The following is a 22,727-nucleotide window of genomic DNA, read 5'->3' as shown; positions in this document are numbered from 1 at the left end:
TACAAGTGTGCAGAGTAGAACCCCTTCACTGGCTTTTTAAGATTGAAACCATTCGAAAGCTTCTTACCGAGCATGCCTTCCCAGATGCCTCTGGATGGGTTTTGAACTTTTTGACTAATGTTTGAATGCTTAATGATTTTCACTACATGAGGACTTAATGCAGATTTTGACTTTTCATTTCTGTTTGCCCAATCTGAAACAGCACAGCAACCCATGTCCAAATAAATAACTTCCAAGTCTGACTAAGATTAGAGCTAGTTGAAGAAGATGGTTCTTATGGGATAAAGGAAAGAAGTTTTCATTTTTTGTAAAACATAGATTAGATTGATATTTTTAAACCTAATAATTAGTCTCTTTATTGCCTGCAAGTAATTAAAAAAAAGTATGTTGTAGTGTGCTGTCAAGACAGAATCATCCCATAGCTGACCCTTCAGCAGGTATCAGGGGCATTTGATTATACATGAGGGGATTTCCCATCCTTTTTCCATGGAGCATCTGGTGGATTTGAACAACATGCCTTTGGGATTGTAGCACACCTTCTTATCACTAGATCACCAGGAGTTATTGTTGGGTGCTATCCAGTTGAGTGTGACTCTACGAACAAATGAACCCTGTCCTATCCTGTGCCATCCTCATTACCTCTGAAACACTAGAGCCCATTGCTGAAGTGACTGTGTTAATCCACCTCATTGGAGGTCTTCCTCTCCTTAACTGACACTCCATCTTCCCAAGCAAGATGTCCCTTTCCAATGAATAATCTCACCTAGCTACATGTCCAAACTATGAAAGATGAAGCTTTACCATCCTTGCTTCCAAGAACACTCTGGCTGCCCTTTTTCCAAGACCTATCTGTTTGTTCTTTTGTCATTCCATGGGATATTCAATACTCTTTTCCAACACCAAAAATCCTTTGATTACTTTGCATCACTTCTTCTTCTGTCATCATTATTCATTGTCTAGCTCTTTGACGCCTAGCAGGTGATTGAGATGACCATGGCCTATATCAGGTACACCTTACTCTTCACATTGACAACATTGCTCTTCACTATTTTGGAGAGGTCTCTGACAGTAAATTTGCCCAATGCACTACATCTCTTGATTTCCTGACTGCTGATTCAAGGATGTTGATTGTTGAACTAAGTGAGATTAAATCATTAACCAGTTCAATCATCTCTCCATCTATCATAACGTTGACTGTTGGTTCTGTAGCAAGGAGATTTGTATTCTTGATGTTAAGATGTAATCCATACTAATGGTGTCCTTGATCTTCTCCAGAAAGCATTTCATATGCTCTTCACTTTCAGCAAGCAAGGTTGTGTTATCTCATAACACAAAGTATAGATGAGCCTTCTTCCAATCCTAATGTCCCATTCTTCTTCATATAATCCAGCTTCACAAATTATTTGCTCAGCATATGAATTGAAAAGGTATGGAGAAGGCATACCACCCTGATATATCCCCTTCCTGATTTTAAACGTTGCAGTGTTCCCTTGCTCTGGACAACAGCTTCTTGGTCTAGGTATAAATTCCATATGAGCACAATTAAGTGTTTTGAGATTCCTATTCTTCTCAATGTTAGCCATAATTTATTATGATCCACACAGTCAAATGTCTTCTAATAGTCAAGAAAACACAGACATTCTTCCGTTATTCTCTGTTGTCAGCAGGAGATCAAATGATCAAATTGTGAACACTCAATGATTTATTAATAGCAGATACCTTTTAAAAAAAATTCAAATGGCAACTTTACAAATGACCTCACTTGATAGATTGCATAGGAATCAGATTGATTGTATTTGCAGAAAGAATAGTTGGAAAAGTGCGGTATCTGAAGCCAATGCCAGACCAGAACAGACCTTCAGTTACTCAATTTCAAGTTGAAATTGAAGCTGAAGAAAATGAAAACTAGCCTTCCAGAATCAAACTCCAACCTTGAGTCTATCCAAGTTGAATTTAAGAATCATAAAAAACAGGTCTGAGGCATTAAATACCAGTGATTGGAGACTAGAGGAACTTTGGAAGGATACCAAAACTATCATCTATGAAGAGAGAAAAATGTCATTATAAAGAAGGAGGAGAAAGAAAAACAAAAATGGATGTCAGAACAGACTAGAAAAATTGTGTAAGAGCATCAAAAAGCCAAAATAAGAAGAAGAGATGCAAAAGTAAAAGAGCTGATCAGAAGACTTTAAAGGGCAGCTCGAGAAGAGAAAACAAAATATAATAGTGAAATGTGCAAAGTTCTGGAGTCAGAGAATAAAATAAGAAGAACTCACTTGGCATTTCTCAAGCTGAAAGAATGGAAAAATTCAAACTCTGAGTTGCAAGAAATGCTACAGGCACACACACACACACACACACACACACACACACACATCTTAAATGATTCAGGAAGCATCAAAAGAAGATGGAAGGAACACACAGGATCATTGTACCAAAAAAAAAATTAACTGACGCTGAAAAATTTTAGGAAGTACCATATGAACAAGACCCAATGGTGATGAACAATAAAATTGGGGCTGTACTGAAGGCATTGACAAAATAAGGCCCAGACATTTATGAAATACCAATTGACATGTTTCAACTATCAGGTGTAGCTCTGGACATGCTTATCAGTTTCGGCCAGGAAATATGGAGGACAGCTGCCTGCCCAACTGAATGAAAGAGATTCATATTTGTCTCCATTTACAAGAAATGTGGTTCAACAGAATGTGGAAATTATCATACAATAACATAAATATCTCATGCAAGGAAAACATTGTTAAAGAAAATTCAAAATGGCTAGAACAGTACATTGAGAGGGAATTACCAGAAGTTCAAGCTCATTTTAAAAGAGGATAGGGGTTTTTTTCCTATATTGAAGACATTTTTATTATATTTATACTAGTAATTTAAGGATATTTTCATGTATCTGGAAGTGTTTCTTCTACTTTTTCTAGTTTTTAAATTGTACTAGTTTATTTACAAAATTCAAATACACTGTTTTCCAGGACAGATTCTTCTGACCAGAAGAGGTTGTGGCACCAAGCCACCAGAGATGCGTAAAAAAATTTCTGAGAGTTATTCAATATGTCATACAGGGGCAGGAAAGTCATGAATACTGCTTGAATATAGTTGTGAAAGATTGTAGTTATAATACAGTTCATTTTTCTATAAAAAGGAAGATTTGATTCAGTAGAGTGAATGAGCCCTGGTGTTCCAGAAAAATAAATGACGTAAAACTATTAACAATACATATAAAATTAACCATCACAATCTGTTCCTTGTCAAGTTGGCACCAATAAAAACTGCTTTAAACTGTAATTGATCTAATAAAGATTGAATTTCTGCCAAATGTGATGCAACTGTCCTGTTAAAACCAAAATCTGCTAATCCTTTCCCTAGAAGTGCATACAAGATCCTTGAGTGATATTATTATTCCTTCACATTCTGTAACTTAAGCTACTGTGATGTAGAGTTAATATATCTTATACTACATGGTAAGTAATGGAGGGTAAGGAAACAAAAGTAGTTTGATATTTTTATATAAGCATAGTTACACACAAAACAAAGAACACATATTCACACCAATTAAAACCACTATTTTTCTGACTGGACATGTGACTGTAGCTGGTTTTAATAACTTGCTTCTTTCACACCATTTTCTCTTTGTCCCCACTATTTCCTTATGTAGTGACCTCAGCTTTCATTCTTGAAGGGTCTGCTACATTTGTTGGGTTGTTACAGTAGTCTATTAATTTTACTAACAACATATATTTATGGTAACTTGTTGACCATAGGCCCAGTAGCTAGTCAAAGGCTATTTCTCAAAATGTAGGTATTTTTTAGAAGATATCAGGGTGTTGCTCCAAAATAATAAGAGTCTGCATAATATTTCACCCATCAAAGGCTCCAATGGCATATTTTTCTGTATTAATTTAGAGAAGCAGTGAATATAAGAAATAGAAGTTGCAACCGTAGTCATCACCAGCTAGTTAAATTTATCATAATCCATTGTCATTCTCCAAGATCTTTCCATTTTCTGCACTGGTCAAACCAGCAAGCTGAATGGGAATGTAATGGGAATGACCATCCCTGAACCTTCAAGTCTTTAATGGTAGCATAAAACTCTGTAACAGTCCTACAAATGTAGTATTTCTTTAGGTTTACAATTTTCCTGGGTAGAGGTAATTTTTTGGTTGCTTCCACTTGGACTTTCCTACACAATAGCACTCATTCAACATTTGATCGAACCAATGTAGAAGCTAAGTGTAAGTATACTAATTGTAAGAAACCTTAGTAATGCAGTGGTTAAAAACTAAACTGCTAACCAAAAGGTAAGTGGCTCAAACCCTCTAGCTACTCTGTGGAAGAAAGATGTAAACTGCTTCTGTAATGATTTCAACCTTAGAAACATTATGGGTAAGTTCTAGTCTAGCCTATAGGGTCTCTGGGAATCTTAATTGACTCAACAGCAACAGGATTGGATTTGAGTTTATTCTCACTATGTATTGTGGGACTTGGGAATTCACTATTGACTGAAAAGACCATAACAAATTCCTCAGAGAAAGCAGAGCTAACCTCCTTAAATGGTGAAAGCCTGCTTTTACAGGAAAAGGAGACTAAGGAATTGACGTATTCGATGTTCCCAGTTTGATAGTTGTCTACCCATATATCTCCATTTGTATTTTCAGTATTACAGTCTCTCTCATGTTATCATCACATCCTCTGCAACTTGGAGAATTCTATTTACATTTTGGTTCAACCATTTTTAGGATAAAACTTTGGGTTTGGTTTTCAGCACTGTCATTTTGGGGCTTTAGAACATAATGTTTTCTTTCACAGCATATATGGAAACCTTCAGGCCACTTTTTGTATTGCTTGAGTTCCATATTTGAAGGCCTGAGCTCATTGTTTTCTACCTCCATCCAGAAAAATGGAAAACAGTCAATGTCATCATATTTGTCGGCTTGAAAAAAATATTCTTAAGTATTAAATATAGGACCTTGTCTCTTGTAAGTATTTGATTAGAGTGTCCAGTCTTTTGCATCAGTATAGCCAAATTATCTAATAGACTACACATGTCCTCTTTACTACAAGAAGTACAGTCATTAGTACCTTTAAAGTGAATCAAACCTGAGAATTAAGTCAAGGAACCCCATCAGAAAGTTGAACAATGAATATGGATGACAGAATAATTGATAACTAAAAATTATGGTGTTGGAGAAGAATACTAAATATCCATACCAAACAAATCTATCTTGGAGGAAGTGTGACCAAATGCTCCTTAGAGGCAAAGATTGTGAAACTTCATCTTACATACTTTAGGAATGTTGTCAGGGGTTAGGGGGAAATCTTTGGAAAAAGATAACATTCTGGAAAGGTAGAGTCAGTGAAAGAGAGAATTACACTCAGTGAGATAGAATGACCCAATAACTATAACAATAAAATCAAGCATGGCTGAGATCATGAAGATAGTACTGAATAGGGCAAGGTGCAGAACTGCTGCTCATAAGAGTTTGGTTGACTTGACTCCATCTAACAACAAGCCCTGGAATCTGTAAATATGACCTTGCTTGAAAATAAGTCTTTTAATTTTGATTCAATCACAGTGATGTCTTTTAAAAGATAACATACCCAGATAAAAACAAACGAAGAAGTTCAGGGGAAAATATAGGTGCAATCCAAAGAATACCAAGAATTTCCAAGTTTGACCAGAAGCTAAAAGAGAGACATAGGACAATTTCTTTCTTGGAGAACTTAGACTTTATCAATACAATTGATACCCTGATTTGGACTCCTAACTCCAAAAGCTGTGAAATAATATAGTTCGTGTCTTTAAAACCACACACATTGTTGACCATCGGTGTAGAAGCACCAAGAAACCAAGATAGCCAGGATTCAACAAAGAAACAGATTTGGAGAGAACGCGAGCGTGAGCATGCACACACACAAGAGAACACTTGTAAGGAGCCACCTCGTACAATTGTGAAGGCTGCTAAGTCCAAAACTTATAGGTCAAGTAACAATCTGGAAATAGCAATCTTGAGCACAAAATTGTAGGCCAGATGGAGGGATGTAAATTCTATTCCCTTCTCTTCTAATAGTCTTAAGGGAGAATTTTTCTCCCTTACGATATCTCAGTTTATTCTTATGGCTTTTAATTGATTGGATCCACTCACATTATGGAGGATAATCTGTTTAACAAAGACCACTTGATCTTAAACATAAGGTCAGCTGACGTATATGTTAATAATATGTAAAAATGTGAATAACAACATCTAGACTTCTGTTTGACCAAACAGCTGCACGCTGTAGTCTGGCCAATAAGACACACCAAGTTAAGCATTCATAAATCACTGGAAGGAGTAGCATCCATTTCTTAAACATGCCTCCAGAAACTCTACAAACTTTGATAAATATCAATAGTTGTAGAGGGGCTTCAGGACTTTTGTTCATAGGGTCGCAATGTGTCGGTGCTCGACTCGAAGGCAATCAACAATAACAACAACAAATCAAACCATACATTATAATACATATGATGATAATGTATAGCTTATCCAGAAATGAAATGTTTTCTTTCTGTCATTAGAAAATGTTAAAATAAATCTCCATTTTAACAGATTAAAAGGAAACATTTAAAAGTTATGTAAATAGTTATGTTGTTGTTGTTATTGTTAGGTGTCATCAAGTCAACTATAACTCATAGTGATCCTATAGAAACGGATCTGAACCTTGCCCTATGGTGCACCAATTCTGACAATCTCCCACATATTCAAAGTCTCTGTTAGTCACTGTGTCAATCCATGTTGTTGAAGGTCTTTCTCTCTTTCTCTAACTTTCCATCATTCCTGAGATGTTTCTTTCCAAGGACTGAAAACATGTCCAAAGTAAGGAAGATGAAGTTTCACCATCCTTTACTCTAAGGAGTGCACTGGTTTTACTTTCTCTAAAACAGACTTGTTATTTTACCAGGTCATCTGATATTTAGTACTCTTCAACACCACAATGCAAAGACATTGATTCTTCTGTTATCCTTAGTTACTGTCCAACTTTCAGATGCATAGAAAAGATTGAAAATCCATGGCTTGGATAAGGTGCACCTTACTCAATAAATTGATAACTTTGGAAAGGTCCTTGACAACAGCTTATCTCAATGCAATAAGTCTTTTGATTTCTTTTTCATAAAACTATCTTCAGTTTTTTTAAATAGAATATTTCAAAAGATATTGTTAATGAGAAAATTTTGTTAGCTATCTTAAGTATTTGCTTATATATTTAAATTAAAGGTTAGGAACAAAAATATTTTAACCAAAAATTGACTCTGAGTCTCTATTACTGAGTATTAGCCTAGACTTTTTTTACATATATTTTTTTCCCTTTTTCATGTGAACATCAAGCTGTCCCAATATCACAATGAAGAACTCTTTATTCGAATTGTCTTGATATCCTTGTTGAGAATCAACTAATCAAAACCGGGAGGACTTATTTTTTTACTTTTCTGTTTTATCTATTTTATATAATAAGCAGATTCAGCTAGGTTGCGGGATAAAGGTTAGTACACACAATTCTGTTTATTTACATGAACACAATTAAACTGAAATTAGGAAAATTCCATTTGTAACTTTCAAAAAAGATTAAATACTTAAGTTTAAAAATAAGAGATATAAAACTTACTTTGAAAACTACAAAACTTTGTGAAAAGGAAAACCAAAGTAAACAGAAAGACATAGGTATTGATTAAAGTGGCAATGCTCTTCAAATAGATATATAGATGGCATGCCATCATCATCATTTCCTGTTGGATTCTTTGCAGAATTTGACAAACTGATTCTACAACACTTATGGAAATGTAAGGAACCCAGAATAGCCAAAACAGTCATGAAAAAGAAGAAATAAAAAAAATCAGAATTCGTCCTCTTGATTTCAAACTTCTTACAAAGATAGTGATGAAGAGAAGAAGAATAAAATACATATACATTTTGTATTGGTTTGCATACAAAATTAATATGCCTTGTATGTATCATTCATGCACCTTGCATTTCAAATTCCTACATTCACATTGTATTTCAGATACTTACTCATTTACACTGTGTTTTATAAAATTAATCACCATTGATCTATACCTCCTTTTACCCCCGCTTTTCAGGTCCCCATTGGATGTTCTTTCACACTCCCTCCTCCCTCACCAAACTCTGTTATTCTAGTGATTTCCTCCCCTCCTCAATGTCTGCCCTTCTATCCTCTCCCTACCCATTTTGGACTTTCACACACATCTTATGAGTTACCCTTCTTGACTGCTACTACCATGGCTGCTGATTGTGGATCAAAGTAAATTGAAATTGTCTTATTCAATATTTTCTTCATTTATCGTAATTTATCATAATGTTGCCTATTGGACCTGTGGTCTGTATTTTTGTGTTTTGAATGTTGAGGTGTAATCCATATTGAAGGTTGTATCCTTTGATCATATGCTGTAAGTGCTTCAAGTATCTTTCATATTCTGTAGGCAAGGTTGTGTCATTCACATAGTATAGGCTGTTGAATCTCCCTCCAAACCAGATGCCACGTTCTTCTCCATAAAGTTGGATTTATCAGGTTATTTGTTCAGTAAACATACTGAACAACCTAAAGGATATAACCTTGATGGCACATTTCCCTGATTTGAAACCATTTTGTGCTTCCTTGTTTGGTTTACACAATTGCTTCTTGATCTATGTATAGGTTCATTGTGCATGAGCACAATTAAGTGTGTTGGGATTCTTATTATTCTCAAGGTTAACGATACTTTTCTTTTTTTATTTTCCTTTATTATTTTTCTGCATGTGTACCGTCAAATCGGATCTGACTGATACAGGAGGATATTGTCCCTCCTTCTCCAGCAGAGCATCTGGTGGATTTGAACCACATTCCTCTGGGATTGTAGTGCAGTTTCTTTCCACTAGGCCACCAGAGCCCCCTAAAAAAGCGCTCTTAAAAAAAGTCTGTTTATCAAATACTGAATAAATATTGTAATTATTAGAAGTTTGCCCTAAACTAAGCCAGTCACACTGACTCTGACACACCTACCCGTATTAGCATAATTACTGAATCAATCCATCTCATCAGGAGTCTTCCTTTCCTGTGCTGTCCCTCCACCCTTCCCATGTGTCCTTCTTCAGGGACTGGTCCCTCCTGACCACATGCTCAAAGTTTGTGAGACGGAACTTCAAAATCCTAGCCTCCAAGGAGAAACTTGGTTTCATCCTCTCCAAGACAGACTTATTTGTTTTTCATGTTCAAGACACTTCTCCAGAACTACAACTCAAAAGCATCAGTTCTTCTACTGTCATTCTTAGTAACTGTACAGCTCTCTGATGCATAGCAAGTAGTTGCACAGACCATGGCCTGAGTCAAGTACACCTTAATCTCGAGACAAATATTGACAGGATTTTCCAAATGCAATTCATCTTTTGATTTCCTGACTGCTGGTGCCAAAAGTGTTGATTGTGGAGCCAGCAAGCTGTAATTGTTAACAACCTCAATCTCTTCTCCATCTATCATAAACATAGCATACACTACCAAGAGAACAAACAGGTTGCTCATGGAGAGGGTGAAACCAGTTTGCTTCTTGGAGGCAAGAATTCTGAAGTTCTGTCTCACATACTTTGGGCATGTTGCCATGCGACCAGTCCTTGGAGAAGGACATTATGCTTGGAAGAGTAGAGGGTCAGTACAAGAGAGGAAGACCCTGGAGAGATGACTGTGACAATGGGTCAGGTTTGTCAGATATAGTGAGGTTGACTCAGGATAGAACATGATTCAGAGCCTTTGTTTATAGGATCACCATGAGTTGTAGTCAGCTCAATGCCACATAACAACAACAATAAAAATACTTATAAACTAAATACTAAAACAGACTTCAAATGGATAAAAATTATGACTTGTATGGGGTGAAACTGCTGAAGTTTACTTACATGTTCTATTTTATAGACTTCTCTATCTTTTAAAATTATCTATCTTGTACTGCTTTTATAAGTAATAATCCTAATTATTTTTTTCTTCCTCCAATCCTAATTCCACACTCGTCCTCATAGGGTCCAACTTCTCGGATAACTTGCTCAACATACACATTGAATAAGTATGGAAAAAGGATACAACTTTGGAGCACTCCTTTCTCAATTCCAAACCGTGTAATGTTCCCCTATTCCATTCGCACAACAGCCTCTTTGTCCATGTATAGGTTCCACATGAGCACGATCAAGTGCTCTGGGATTCCCATTCTTCTCAATGTCAGCCACAACTTGGTATGACTGACAAATTATTTGAGAAGCTGGCCTCTAAGAGGAAGAGTGTGGCATCAAGATTGAAGAGAAAAAAATAAAAAAAAAAAGATTGGAGGGAGATATCAGTAGCCTGTATTATGCAGATGACACAACCTTGCTTGCTAAAAGTGAGGAGGACTTGAAGCACTTGTAGGGGATCAAGGAATGCAGCCTTCAGTATGGATTGCATCTCAATGTCAAGGAAACAAAGATTCTTACCGCTGGTTTGATAGACAACTTCATGATGGATGGAGAGGCGAATGAAATTGTCAACAGCTTCATCTTACTTGGATTCACATTAACACCCTTGGTATAAGCAGCCAGGAAATCAGGAGATGTTTTGCACTGGGAAAATCAGCAGTTATGGACCTAACCAAATTATTGAGGAGTAATGATGTCAGGTTGAGGACTAAGGTGCATCTGATTCAGGCCATAGTCTTTCTGATTACTTGCTATGCATCTGAGAGCTAGCAATGAATAAGGATGACAGGAAAAGAATTGACAGTTTTGACCTGTGGTGTTGGAGAAGAGCATTGAACATCCCATGGATGGCCAAGAGAATGAATAGATATGTCCTGGAGAGGGTGCAACTGGAGTGCTCTTTGGAGGCAAGAATAATGAGGGTGTGTCTCACATACTTTGGGCATGTTGTTAGGAGGGGCTATTCCTTGGAGAGGAACTTGATGTTGGGAAGGCTGAAAGGTCAGAGAGAGGAAGACCTTCAACCAGGTAGATTGACAAGGTGACTACTGCAATGGGCTCTTGTGTGTTAGGAAGTGTGAGGATGGCACAGGATAGAACAGGGTTCAGATATTTTGTTCATAGGGTTGCTATGATTCATATTTGACTCAATGGCACCTAACAATGACAACAATTACTTTTTGATTTAAATTGTTTCAATAAAAACCCAGGAATTTTCAGAATCTGGCTTCAAATTCTGTTTCTAAGGACTCAAACATAAGGGCATAACTAGGCACCTGCATAAAGCTTACTATATTGGATAATCCCTGTACATTTTATCATAAAGATACATAAAATAGAAACTAAAAAATAAAAGGTAGAAGAGTGTCAAAATGCATTACAGTGTAAAACATGATAGAATAGTATGCTGATATTAAAAATACAATTTAAAAACAATCACACAAAAAATGCTAGAGCTCTGTGATGCGGTTCAGGGTCAGGAGCATGGAAACATCTTTGCAGTGTAATTCAAGGTTGAGAGAGGAGCAAATGGCATTTATTATAATAAGGTCATGGATATGTTGGCAAGGGAAAGATTAATCTCCTATGTAAACCAAATGAAGACTTTTACAAAGAAAGAAATCCTCCCTTTATGAGTATTTTTTTATGTTTGTTGGTCTCAAGCATATAAAAATGTCAATCCAAATTTGAGCATCATCCACCCCTATTTTCCGCTATCCCCATCTCCAATTACAGCATCGAGACCCCCCCTTTTTGTCTCTCTACCACATAAGAGGAGCAAGTGTAGGGGAAAAGCAGCCTCAACTGATAAACCATGGTGGAAATTAATTTTCAAGGAGAAAGAGATAGAAGGATTGATTTACTTAAAACTTGCAAGTATCTGACAGGGAGATAATAGGTCCAGAAGAAAAGAGAAGTGGATAATTCGGAAGGAAGGCAAAAAAAAGTTAAATAGACAAACATAATGGGGAGAAAAGAGGATAGCATGAGGAAAATAAAGAGAAAACATCTTACTGAGAAACTCTTTTCACACAGTGTAGTCTGTAGGGAGTCAAGCTACTAACCCAGTCTTCTCATTTCTGGTTGTTTGAATCTATCATTGGTTCCATAGGAGCAAAATAGACAATCTCCTCCTGTGTGGTATACAGCCTCAAAAACCCACGGTTAGCTGTGCGCTGGTCCTGACTCTCTGATTCAATAGGTAATAACAGAGTTTTCAGTTGAGAGGATTAACACAAACACATATACACTAAAAAAAAAAAAAAAGCCAAACAATTCTATCCCCTAAAAGAGACAACTAGAAAAGTGTAATTAACATATCCTCAACAGGTAGACTGGAGAAGAGAGCAAAATCATGGGCTCAGTGACAAATTTTATATGCATCATCTTCCACCAGCGTTATATTTCTAGGAGTTAGCTATTCTGTTGTGATCCATGAATTTCTACAAGGTGGGTGGTTTTTAGAGGTGATTGTTTGGCCTTTTGTCCTACTTGGTCTTAATCTAGAAGATCTAATGGGAATGTGTTATAGCAATGCTCATAACTTCATTGACAGATAGGTGGTGGATGCACTTCAGGGGTGTTTGCTGGGAATCAAATCTGGGTCCCCTGAATAGGAGGTAAGATATATGTCATTGAGCCATCACAGTTCCTCACTATTCTGTGCAGTTGAACAAATCACCACAGGCCTTGAGCAAAGAATAGCTTGAATTCCTTCCTTCCAAAGTTCTGTCATGTTTACTTCTGAAACAATACTGACCAAGGTATCAAGAAAGGAATAATTACTCCCATTTTCACAGGACAGCAAAGAATGCTCTACACAGAGCTGAGCAGATGCCAAAGAAGCAGTAACTTTGCCAGAAAATCTACCCTTGGCCTCTTCCTCTCCAGAGAATATCTAAAGATATATAATGTGAGCAAAACACTAGAGTGTATTAAAACAGAGCAACTGACACAAGTAAAAATCACAAACACATTGTGTCAAGTTGTAACCTACATATAGGTGAACCTACATTGGGTTTCCAAGCTGTAAGTAATGTGGGAGGAGATTGCCTGTCTTTCTCCTGTAGAGTCATAGGTGAATTAAAACAGCCAGAGAGGCACAGCTTGTGTGTATGTGTGTGTGTGTGTGTGTTACTTCATTTTCTATGGGCATTTGTATATGTGTACTTTTTCTGGGTTTTGAAATCACAAATGACTTTTGTTTCCTTCGGCAGCATGATAACATTTGGAAACATTAGCTGATGCTTTTGGTTTTTCTCTTTGGTAATTCCTTTTTGGTTTTTTGCACATTCCACAATTAAAATTAGACCCTGGCACTGAAGCGTATTGCCTTAGGAAGGGAAGACAAGCAATAATCTTGTATAAAAAAAGATATAAATTTTTACATTTGAGTTTCAAAATAGAATTGTAGTTCTTAGCTAGGTGGAGAGTTTGAATGCCAACAAAATCCCAATTTTGATTTGCGAACATGAGACACTCTAGAAAGAAAAAGATCACTTTTGGAATTCTAAAACCTTGCTATCTTAGTTACCTAGTGTTGCCATAACAAAAACAAAATTATATCACACATGGGTAGCTTTAAAGAGAAATTTGGTTTTCACAGTTCTGAAGGGTAAAATTCTAAATAAGTTTCTTGGTTGTATCATTTCTTTCTATAGACCTTTTTCTTCATTTCTGGTGTGTCAGCAATCCTTAGAATTCCTTTGCTTGTAAACAAGTCCTCACATAGTCTTTATATTGCCCCTGTGTGTATGTTTCTCTGTGTCTATTCTGTTCTATTTCTTTTCTTGATACTCATCACAAATGCTTGATTATAGGACTCACACTACTCTGGAACTGTTTCATTAAGATAAAAATAAAGTCCTTATTTTCAAAGAGGGCCATCTTCATTGGCAGAGAAGTTAGGCATTTTGCATTGCTTACTGCAGAATACAGTCTATACACAGCATTTGTCTCTATATATTATGAGCAAAGACTGGTAGACAAACAGTGTGACTTTCCTATTAATGAAGAATTCATAAGGATACAGGAATCTTCCACCTCCCTAACAGGAGAAAAGACTATTTTCAGTATTGGGGAAAAGTTAGGGAAGTGAAAGCAAATGACTACAGGTGTCTGGATGTGACCATACTTCCTAATCCTTCTCTCATATGAAAATCCATTGAGATGAGGTCAAGAGGTTTTAAAAGTTTAGATGATTTGAGGGTTCTAAATGTGCTCCATCTCCCTACTGTATTTTTTGGGGCAGGGTAGCCTCCTGTGAAACTGTCGCATGGCTAAACTGGAGTAAAAATGGCAGTGTGGTACTTATTTAGGTAGAGAAGAACTATTATATCACCATATTCCTCTGAATTTCCTTTGGCACACAAGGTATGTGTAAAAAATCTTTAAATATTTACATAAATCCAAACAGATCAAGAAAAGGCTAGAGAATTGAGAAATAGCATCTCTTCCAAGGTTTAGCTATAGCGCAAGGAAAAGAAACTTAAGTAGTTGAAGATACAAAGTGGACAGCTGAAGCCACTAGAGAACTCGACCGAGTCTCAGTAAAAAGCTGTATCTGTAAGAGCTGAAAAAAGAATCTCAGTCAGCCTAAGCCTGCTGCCAGGCTTTCCATTTCACTACTTATTCCACCCCCAAACCATTATTGTGCATTGCTCATGCCAAGGGAGTTACAGAATTAGGTGCATTTGGCAGACAACCTGATATCCAAGATCAAGCTTGACAAGATACATGCACCTCACGGAGGCCAGTGACAATAAAAGGCTGTCATTCAAACAAGGTCATCCCTCCTCTGATGCCTCAAATGAAATTACAACACTTGGTAAAAAGAAAAAGTTGAGTGAGGAGCCACATAAGAGACTTTAAAACCAGAGATACTTAAAGGTATTTTCTACTGGTGATGTTAGGAACTATCAAGTTGATTTCCACTGATAAGTACCCCATAAGACAAAGCAGAATTGCCCCACTGGGCTTTCTACATTTAGAGGAATGTAGCTTATGGGAGCAGACTGCCAGATCTCTCTCCCATAGAGCTGCTAGGTGGGTTCAAATTGTCATTATAAGTAAGTTTATTGCAGAACACTGAAATGCAGGTTTAAAGACAAATACACTTCTGTTGTGGATAAAAAGCATTGCACTTTTGTATATTTGAATTTGTTGCTGAATTTTTTTTACTTACTATATTTCTTTAATCTTTCTAGAATTTTCCAAATTTTTGCATATTGTCATTTATTACTTTGAACTTGAAATACTACAATAAAGCTTTTACTTTTTTATCAGTATTGTCCAAGTTATCAAGTGTTGTTAAATGGCATCAAGTCAACTACTACTCATAGTGACCTTATGAACAAGATTGGAACCTTGCCCTGTCCTCTACCATCTTTACAATCAAAAGCATTGGTGCAATCACTGCAACAATTCATCTTGTTGAAGGTTTTCTTTTTCACTGACCTTCTATCTTTCCAAGCATGTTATCTTTTTCCAAGTACTGACACCTCCTGACAGCCTGTCCAAAATAAGTGAGACACGATTTCATCTTCTTTGCTTCTAAGGAGTATTATGGTTGCATCAATTCCAAGAAAATCTGTTTGTTATTTTGGCAGTCCATTTTATACTCAATATGCTTCATCAATACAGCAATTCAAAAGCATTGATTCTTCATCCATCTTTCTTATTCATTGGCCAATTTACAGATCTGCAGAAAGCAACTGAAAATATTGTGGCATGATAGTCTTTAAACTAACATGCTTACTCTTGGGGATTTTAACAAGATCCTTGACAGTATCTTTTCCCAACCCAACACATCTTTTAAATTCTTGACTGCTGTTACTATGGATGTTGATTATAAATACCAGTAAAATTAGATAGTTGACAAATTCAATCTTTTATCCATCTACCATGATGTTGCCTCTAGGTCAAGTGGTGAGGATTTTTTGTTTTTAAGGCTGAGATACAAGGCTGTAGTTTGATCTTCAAGAGGTGCATCAAATCTTTCTCATTTCTGCAAACAAGGTTGTGTTATTGGCATAACACAAGTCGTTGATTTGATGAGTCTTCTTCCAATGTTGATGTCACATCGTTCTTCTTCATATAGTCCAGATTCTATAATTACTTGCTAAGCATACATATTGAATAGGTTTAAAGAAAGTAATTCTGATGCACATTTTCCCATATTTTAAACTATATGTTCCCTTTATTCTGTATGGACAACTGCTACTTGGTCCATGTATAGGGACAGAACAGTGTTATTTTAAAAAGCTCTATACTTAACATCTTTCTATCAATTTTCTATCATCCCTAGTAATTGTCCAGCTCTCTGACACATAGTAAGCAATTGGCAAGACTATGGCCTTGATCAGGCACACCTTACTCTCCTGATTGATGTCATTGTTCTTTAGTACTCTGGAAAGACCCTTGACAGCTGACTTTCCCAATCCAATTTGTCTCTTGATTTCCTGGCTGCTGGTACCAAGAGTGTTGATTGTGAAGTCAAGTAAAATAAAACTTTTTAACAATCTCAATCTCTTCATCATCTGTCATGATGCTGCCAATTGGCCCAGTGGTGAGAATCTTTGTTTTCTTGATATTGAGCTTCAATTCATATTCAAGGCTGCAGTCCTTGACCTTCTGCAGCACGTAATTCAGGTCCTCCTCAGTTTCAGCAAGCAGGGTTGTGTCACCTGCATAACGCGGGTTGTTGATGAATCTTTCTCCAATCCTAATTCCGCAATCCTCCTTATACAGCCAGCCTCCCAGATAATCTGTTCTGCATATAGCTTGAAAAGGTATCGAGACAGAATACATTCCTGGCATACACTCTTTCCAATTTTGAACCATGCAGTGTCTACTTCATCTGTTCTAACGACTGCCTCTTAGTTCAAGTATAGGTTTCACATAAGCACAATCAAATATTCTGGGATTCTCATTCTTCTCAGTGTCAGCCACAGTTTGTTGTGATCCACACAGTCAAAAGCCTTTGCAAGGTCAATGAAACACAGATAGACATTCCTCTGGTTCTCTCCACTTTCAGCCAAGATCCATCTAACATTAGCTATATATCCCTAGTACCACGGCCTCTTCTCAACCCAGGCTGCACATCTGGCAGTTCTTGACATGTTGCTCCAGTTGTTTTTGGATAACTTTCAGCAGAATCTTGCTAGCATGTGATAGTAACGGTATTGTTTGATAATTTCCGCACTCTGTCAGGTCACCTTTCTTTGAGAATGGGAACAAATATTGCTCTCTTTCAGTCAGTTGGCCAGGTAGTTATCCTCCAGATTTCTTGGCACAATTTAGTTAGCACATCCAGAGCAGCATCTGCTTGTTGAAATATGTCAATTGGTATGCCATTAATTCTGGAGCCTTTTTTGCCAGTTCTTTCAGAGCAGCTTGAACTACTTCCTTCATCACCACAGGCTCTAGCTCATACATTGTTTCATTAAATTCTTCTGTGTCAAACAATTTCTTTTCTACAGTGACTCTGTATACTCCTTCCATCTTCTTTTAATGCTTCTTGGATAATTTAATATTCTGCCAAAGCTTCTTGGATCATTTAACATTCTGCCCAAAGCATCCTTAAATATTGCCACCTGTGGATTGAATTTGTTTTTCAATTTCTTCAGTTTAAGAAATGCTGAGTTTGGCCCTATTGCTTTTCTGATTTCAGTTCTTTGCACATTTAATTACAATACTTTCCTTTGTCTTCCTGAGCTGCCCTTTGAAATTTTCTGTTCAGCTCCTTAATTTATTTATTTCTTCCTTTAGCTTTGGATTCTCAGCACTCTAAGGCAATATTCAGAGTCTCATCTGACATCCATCTTGGTCTTTTCTTCCTCTTCTGCCTTTGTAATGACCTTTTGCATTCTTCATGGACGATATTCTTGATATCCTCCCACAGCTCATTTGGTCTTTGCTCATTGGTGTTCAAGGCCTCAAATTTATTCCTGAGATTTGTCCTGGAGAACAATAGGTTTGTCCTGGAGAAGGTGAAACTGGGCTACTCCTTGGAGGCAAGGATTCTGAAGCTTCCTCTGACATACTTTGGACATGTTACAAGGAGGGACCAGTCCTTGAAAAGGGACAACATGTTTGGGGGGGTTGGAGTGACAGTGCAAGAGTGGAAGACCCTCAATGAGATGGATCAATTCAGCAACAGGGGTAATGGGGGTAGGTGTGTCAGAGACAATAAGGCTAGCACAGGATAGAGCAGGGTTTAGGGCTCTTGTACCAGGGGTTGCTATATGTTGCAAGCTACTGGACAGCATATAACAACAACAATACTAAATATGCTGGAGGTATAAAAACAAAAGGGAAGAACATAGTATTTCTCAAATTGAAAGAACTGAAGAATAAATTCAAGCTTAGAGTTGCAATACTAAAGAATTCTGCACACAAAATCCTGAATGATGTAGGAAGCATTAAAAGAAGATGCAAGGAATATACTGAGTTACTGTTTAAAAAAAAGGTCAAGGTCAACACTGAACCATTTCAGGAAGCAGCATAAGATCAAGAACAACTAGTATTGTAGTAAGAAGTCTAAGCTGCATTGAAAAAAAGAATAAGGCCCCAGTAGATGATGGAATATCAGTTGGAGCACTTCAGGAAACTGATGTAACACTAGATGTGCCCACTAGTCTCTACCAACAAATTTGAAAGATGGTTACTGGTCAACTGAATAGAAGAATAGGGATTCCTATCTGTTCCAATTCCCCAAAAGGTGATTTAATAGAATGTGGAGATTATGGAACAACAACATTAAATCACATGTAAGTAAAATATTGCTGAAATATTTTTTAAATGGCTGAAATAGACCATTGACAGGCAACTGACAGAAATTAAAGTTGAATTCAGAAGACATTGTGGCAAAAGTACTATCATTGCTGAAGTCATGGATCTTGGATAAAAGCAGAAAATACAAGAAAGATATTTACTTACGTTTTATTGACTATATTTTGACTAATATTGAATAATGCATTTTACATTAAGGATGATAAAAAATTACAGTTAATATAGAGAAGAATGGTCATATCAAGTTAATATAGAGAAGAATGGTCATATCAGATCAATTAATGGTGCTGTGTGAAACCTATATATAAACAAAGAAGCAGGTGTCCATACAGAACAAAGGAGTACTTTTTTGAAATCAGGAAGTGTGTCAGGGCTGTATCCTTTCTCCATAACTAGTGAATCTTTATACTGAGCAAATCATTCAAGAAGGTGTACTATATGAAAAAGAATGTGGCATCTGGTTTAGAGGAAGGCTTATCAACAACCTGTATTATGCATATGTTATGTAGAAACTTTTGCATTCAGAAAGTGAAGAGGACTTCAAAATCGTTCTGTATAGATTCCAAGATGGCGGCAACAGTGGAAACAGTGTGGCGAGCTGCGGGAGCAGTGGACCACATGGAGGAGGGCCACCATGGTCTTCTACAGACCTCTGTTTATTGATAATGGAAGAGTTAAACAGTTGATGACTGGTCTTCAGTGAGGATTGAGGCTCAACATCAGGAGATCAAGGATTCCCAGGGAGGATTTGTTCCCTTTCCTATGTTGTTGTTGTTGTTGTTATGTGCCGTCAAGTCGTTTGCGACTCATAGTGACCCTGTATACAACAGCCCTAAACCCTGCTCTATCCTGTGCTAATTGCATTGCCTCTGACACACCCATCCCGATTACCCAAGTCACTGAATCAATCCACCTCATAGAGGGTCTTCCCCTCCTGTGCTGTCCCTCTACCCTACCAAACATGATGTCCCTTTCCAAGGACCTGTCTCTCCTTACAACATGTCCAAAGTATGTCAGACGAAGCCCCAGAATACTTGCCTCCAAGGAGTAGCCTGGTTTAACCCTCTCCAGGATGAATCTGTCTGTTTTCTTGGCAGTCCATGGTACATTCAATACTCTTCTCCAGCACCACAGCTCAAAGGCATCAATTCTCCTTCTATCCTCCCTAGTCATTGTCCAACTCTCTGATGCATAACAAGTGATTGCAAAAACCATGGCCTGTATCAGGTACACCTTAGTCTCCAAAGAGACACTGTTGCTCTTGAGTACTTTAGACAGGTCCCTAACAGCAGACTTTCCCACCGCAATATGCTTTTTTATTTCCTGGCTGCTGGTGCCAAGAGTGTTGACCGTGGACCCGAGCAAACTGAAGCTGTGAACAATCTCAGTCTCTTTGCCATCCATCCTGATGCTACTGGTTGGTCCAGTGGTGAGAATCTTTGTCTTCTTGACATTGAGCCTCAGTCCATACTGAAGGCTGCAGTCCTTGACCGTCTGCAGTAAGTGCATGAGGTCCTCCTCAGCAGCCCTTTCCTATAGGTAACTTTAACACTGAGTTTTACTCCAGACCTGACCCTGAACCCAGTTCCAGAGACAAAAAGGAAATACAACTGCCAGCTAAGGAAGCGAAGGAGGATGGAGCCTCAGGGTTTGGTCAGCCATCCCCACTGGACCCACCTGGGAAAATACTTTGCAGTCCAGAGGGGAGTAAAAGTCAGGAAAATACCTTCTAACAGAGCAAGAAGGCAAGCAGCTTTTACCACCAGTAAGGTGATAAAGTGTACTCCCTTTCCCCCTTCACATCAACACCCCTGTTCAGCATGAAGAATCCAGAGAGTCTGCACCCAATTCCCAAATGAGAAATCCACAAGTGAATAAGACAGTTTGTTTAATCACCATTTGACTATGCTTACCATTGCCCTGGTCCCCACTGGATCCTTTTAATTTCCTTCACCTGCTTCCCCCACCAACCAAACTGTGCATCCCTGCAACTGCAACCCTGCAATTTTCATCCCTGCCCATCCTCACCCTTCTGCTTCCAACCCTCACCTCCTTGTATTCCCAACATGCTTTTCCCAAAAAATTTTTTTAAAAAGAGACAAAAAAATCGTTCTGTAGAAGATCAAAGAATACAGCCTTAAATACATCTCAACATCAAGAAAACAAAAATTCTCATCACTGAACCAATATATAGCATTCTGACAGATTAGGACTGAAATTGTCAACAATTTCATTTTACTTGGAAACACAGTCAACACCCATAGTAGCAGCAGTTAAGAAATCAAAAGATGAGTTGCCTGGGGAAATCTGCTCTCAAGGAACCTTCCAAAGCACTAAAGATTAAGGATGTTAGTTTAAATAATAAGGTATGTCTGTTTGATCCAAGTCATGGTCTTTTTAATTGCCTCCTAAGTATCTGAAAGTTAGACAATGAACAAGGAAAACAGAAGAATAATTGTTGCCTTTGAATTCTGAGTATCGGTGAAGAGTTTGGAATATCCCACAGACTGCCAAAAGGACAAGCAAATGTTTTGAAGGAAGTGCAACCAGAGTGCTCCTTAAAGGCAAACGTAATGACTTATTCTGAGCATATTTTCAAGAGGAACAAGTCCTTGGAGAAAAACGCCACACTGGGAAAGACAGAGGGCCCATGAAAGAGATAAAGTTCCTCAACAAGATGAATCGACATAGTGACTGCAGCAATGGGTTTGAGCATGACAGAGATGACGAAGGTGGTACAGAACAGAGCATATCTGTTGTTTAGATGATTGTTGTGAGTGAAAAATGACTCAAAGTCATCTAACAACAATTGCGCTGAATGTAGTGAATGGAATTAAGTAGGAGAAAGAATTGTATGCATAAAAGTGATTGAAATATTTTGTTACATATATTTCATCACAACTTTTTAAAAAATTTTCTTTTTTAGTTCTATTCTGGTAGAGGTTTTGGAAATGCTGCAAAAGAGGATGCCCTGTATCAAAATACAAGTCACAAAAGGTAGAAGCTGATAACTAAAATTTATTGTTTTCAAATCAGTGTGAACTCCAGTGATACTCTATTAGGTTTACAAGAATGTATATCAAAACAGGAGGATACTGCCCATCTTTCTCCTGTGGAGCAGTTGGTGGATTTGAATGGCCAGTGGATTCAAATTCTCAGAGACATACACCCTTTTTGTTAGCCGTGAACCTGACTACATCACCAGAGAAGCTTGGTCTAGTGGCAAGAAGCTGCACTGCAATCGCAAAGGCATGCAGTTTGCAGCCAGCAGCTACTCTGCAGGAGAAGGATGTACAATCTCATTTTATGTAATTAATTGCCTCTGAAAACTCACCATAGGGTCAGCTATGGGTTGGTTCCAACTCTGTGATACACAACACCCACACCCACACCCCACAAATGTATTTAAATCAGCATGTACTAAATTTGGTAGATGTTTTTTAAACCTATAAATAACTGAAGAACCAATCTTGTACACTAAAAAAAGTGGAAAGTTCTTGGTTTTGAATCAGAGAGTGACAATTGATAAATACTTTGGTAAAGGTATAAACAAAGTGCTATAGGAGCAAATCCAGGGGAGTCATTCATTCTTTTGGGTGTTTCATAAATTTTTTGTAAATTGAATCTAAAAATCTAGACATATAAAGTAATGACAGTTAACCCCATGCTGATGTTTTCTTTTCTGAGACAAATTTCCACAGTGGATATGTGAGCTAATGCCAGAGTAAAGAGGACATCATTAAGGATGATTCTTGTTGCCTTGGAATGTGTGCAGTTTTATTACAGATAGAGACTTATAAGTATCCCCCTCCCCATGTGTGTTATACTCAGCCCAGAAATGGCAAGCTTCTAGATCTCTAGATAGCCGGACTGACTTAGAGGCATCTTTATTTTGTAGGAAAACACTCCTTTAAACAAATTTAAATATCTTTAGATTCTTCATACTCTTTC

The sequence above is a fragment of the Elephantulus edwardii genome, unplaced genomic scaffold, assembly GCF_000299155.1.
Source record: "Elephantulus edwardii isolate Elephantulus edwardi_28Jun2011 unplaced genomic scaffold, EleEdw1.0 scaffold00040, whole genome shotgun sequence".
Lineage (NCBI taxonomy): Eukaryota > Metazoa > Chordata > Mammalia > Macroscelidea > Macroscelididae > Elephantulus > Elephantulus edwardii.
Note: the sequence above shows the minus strand (reverse complement) of the source record.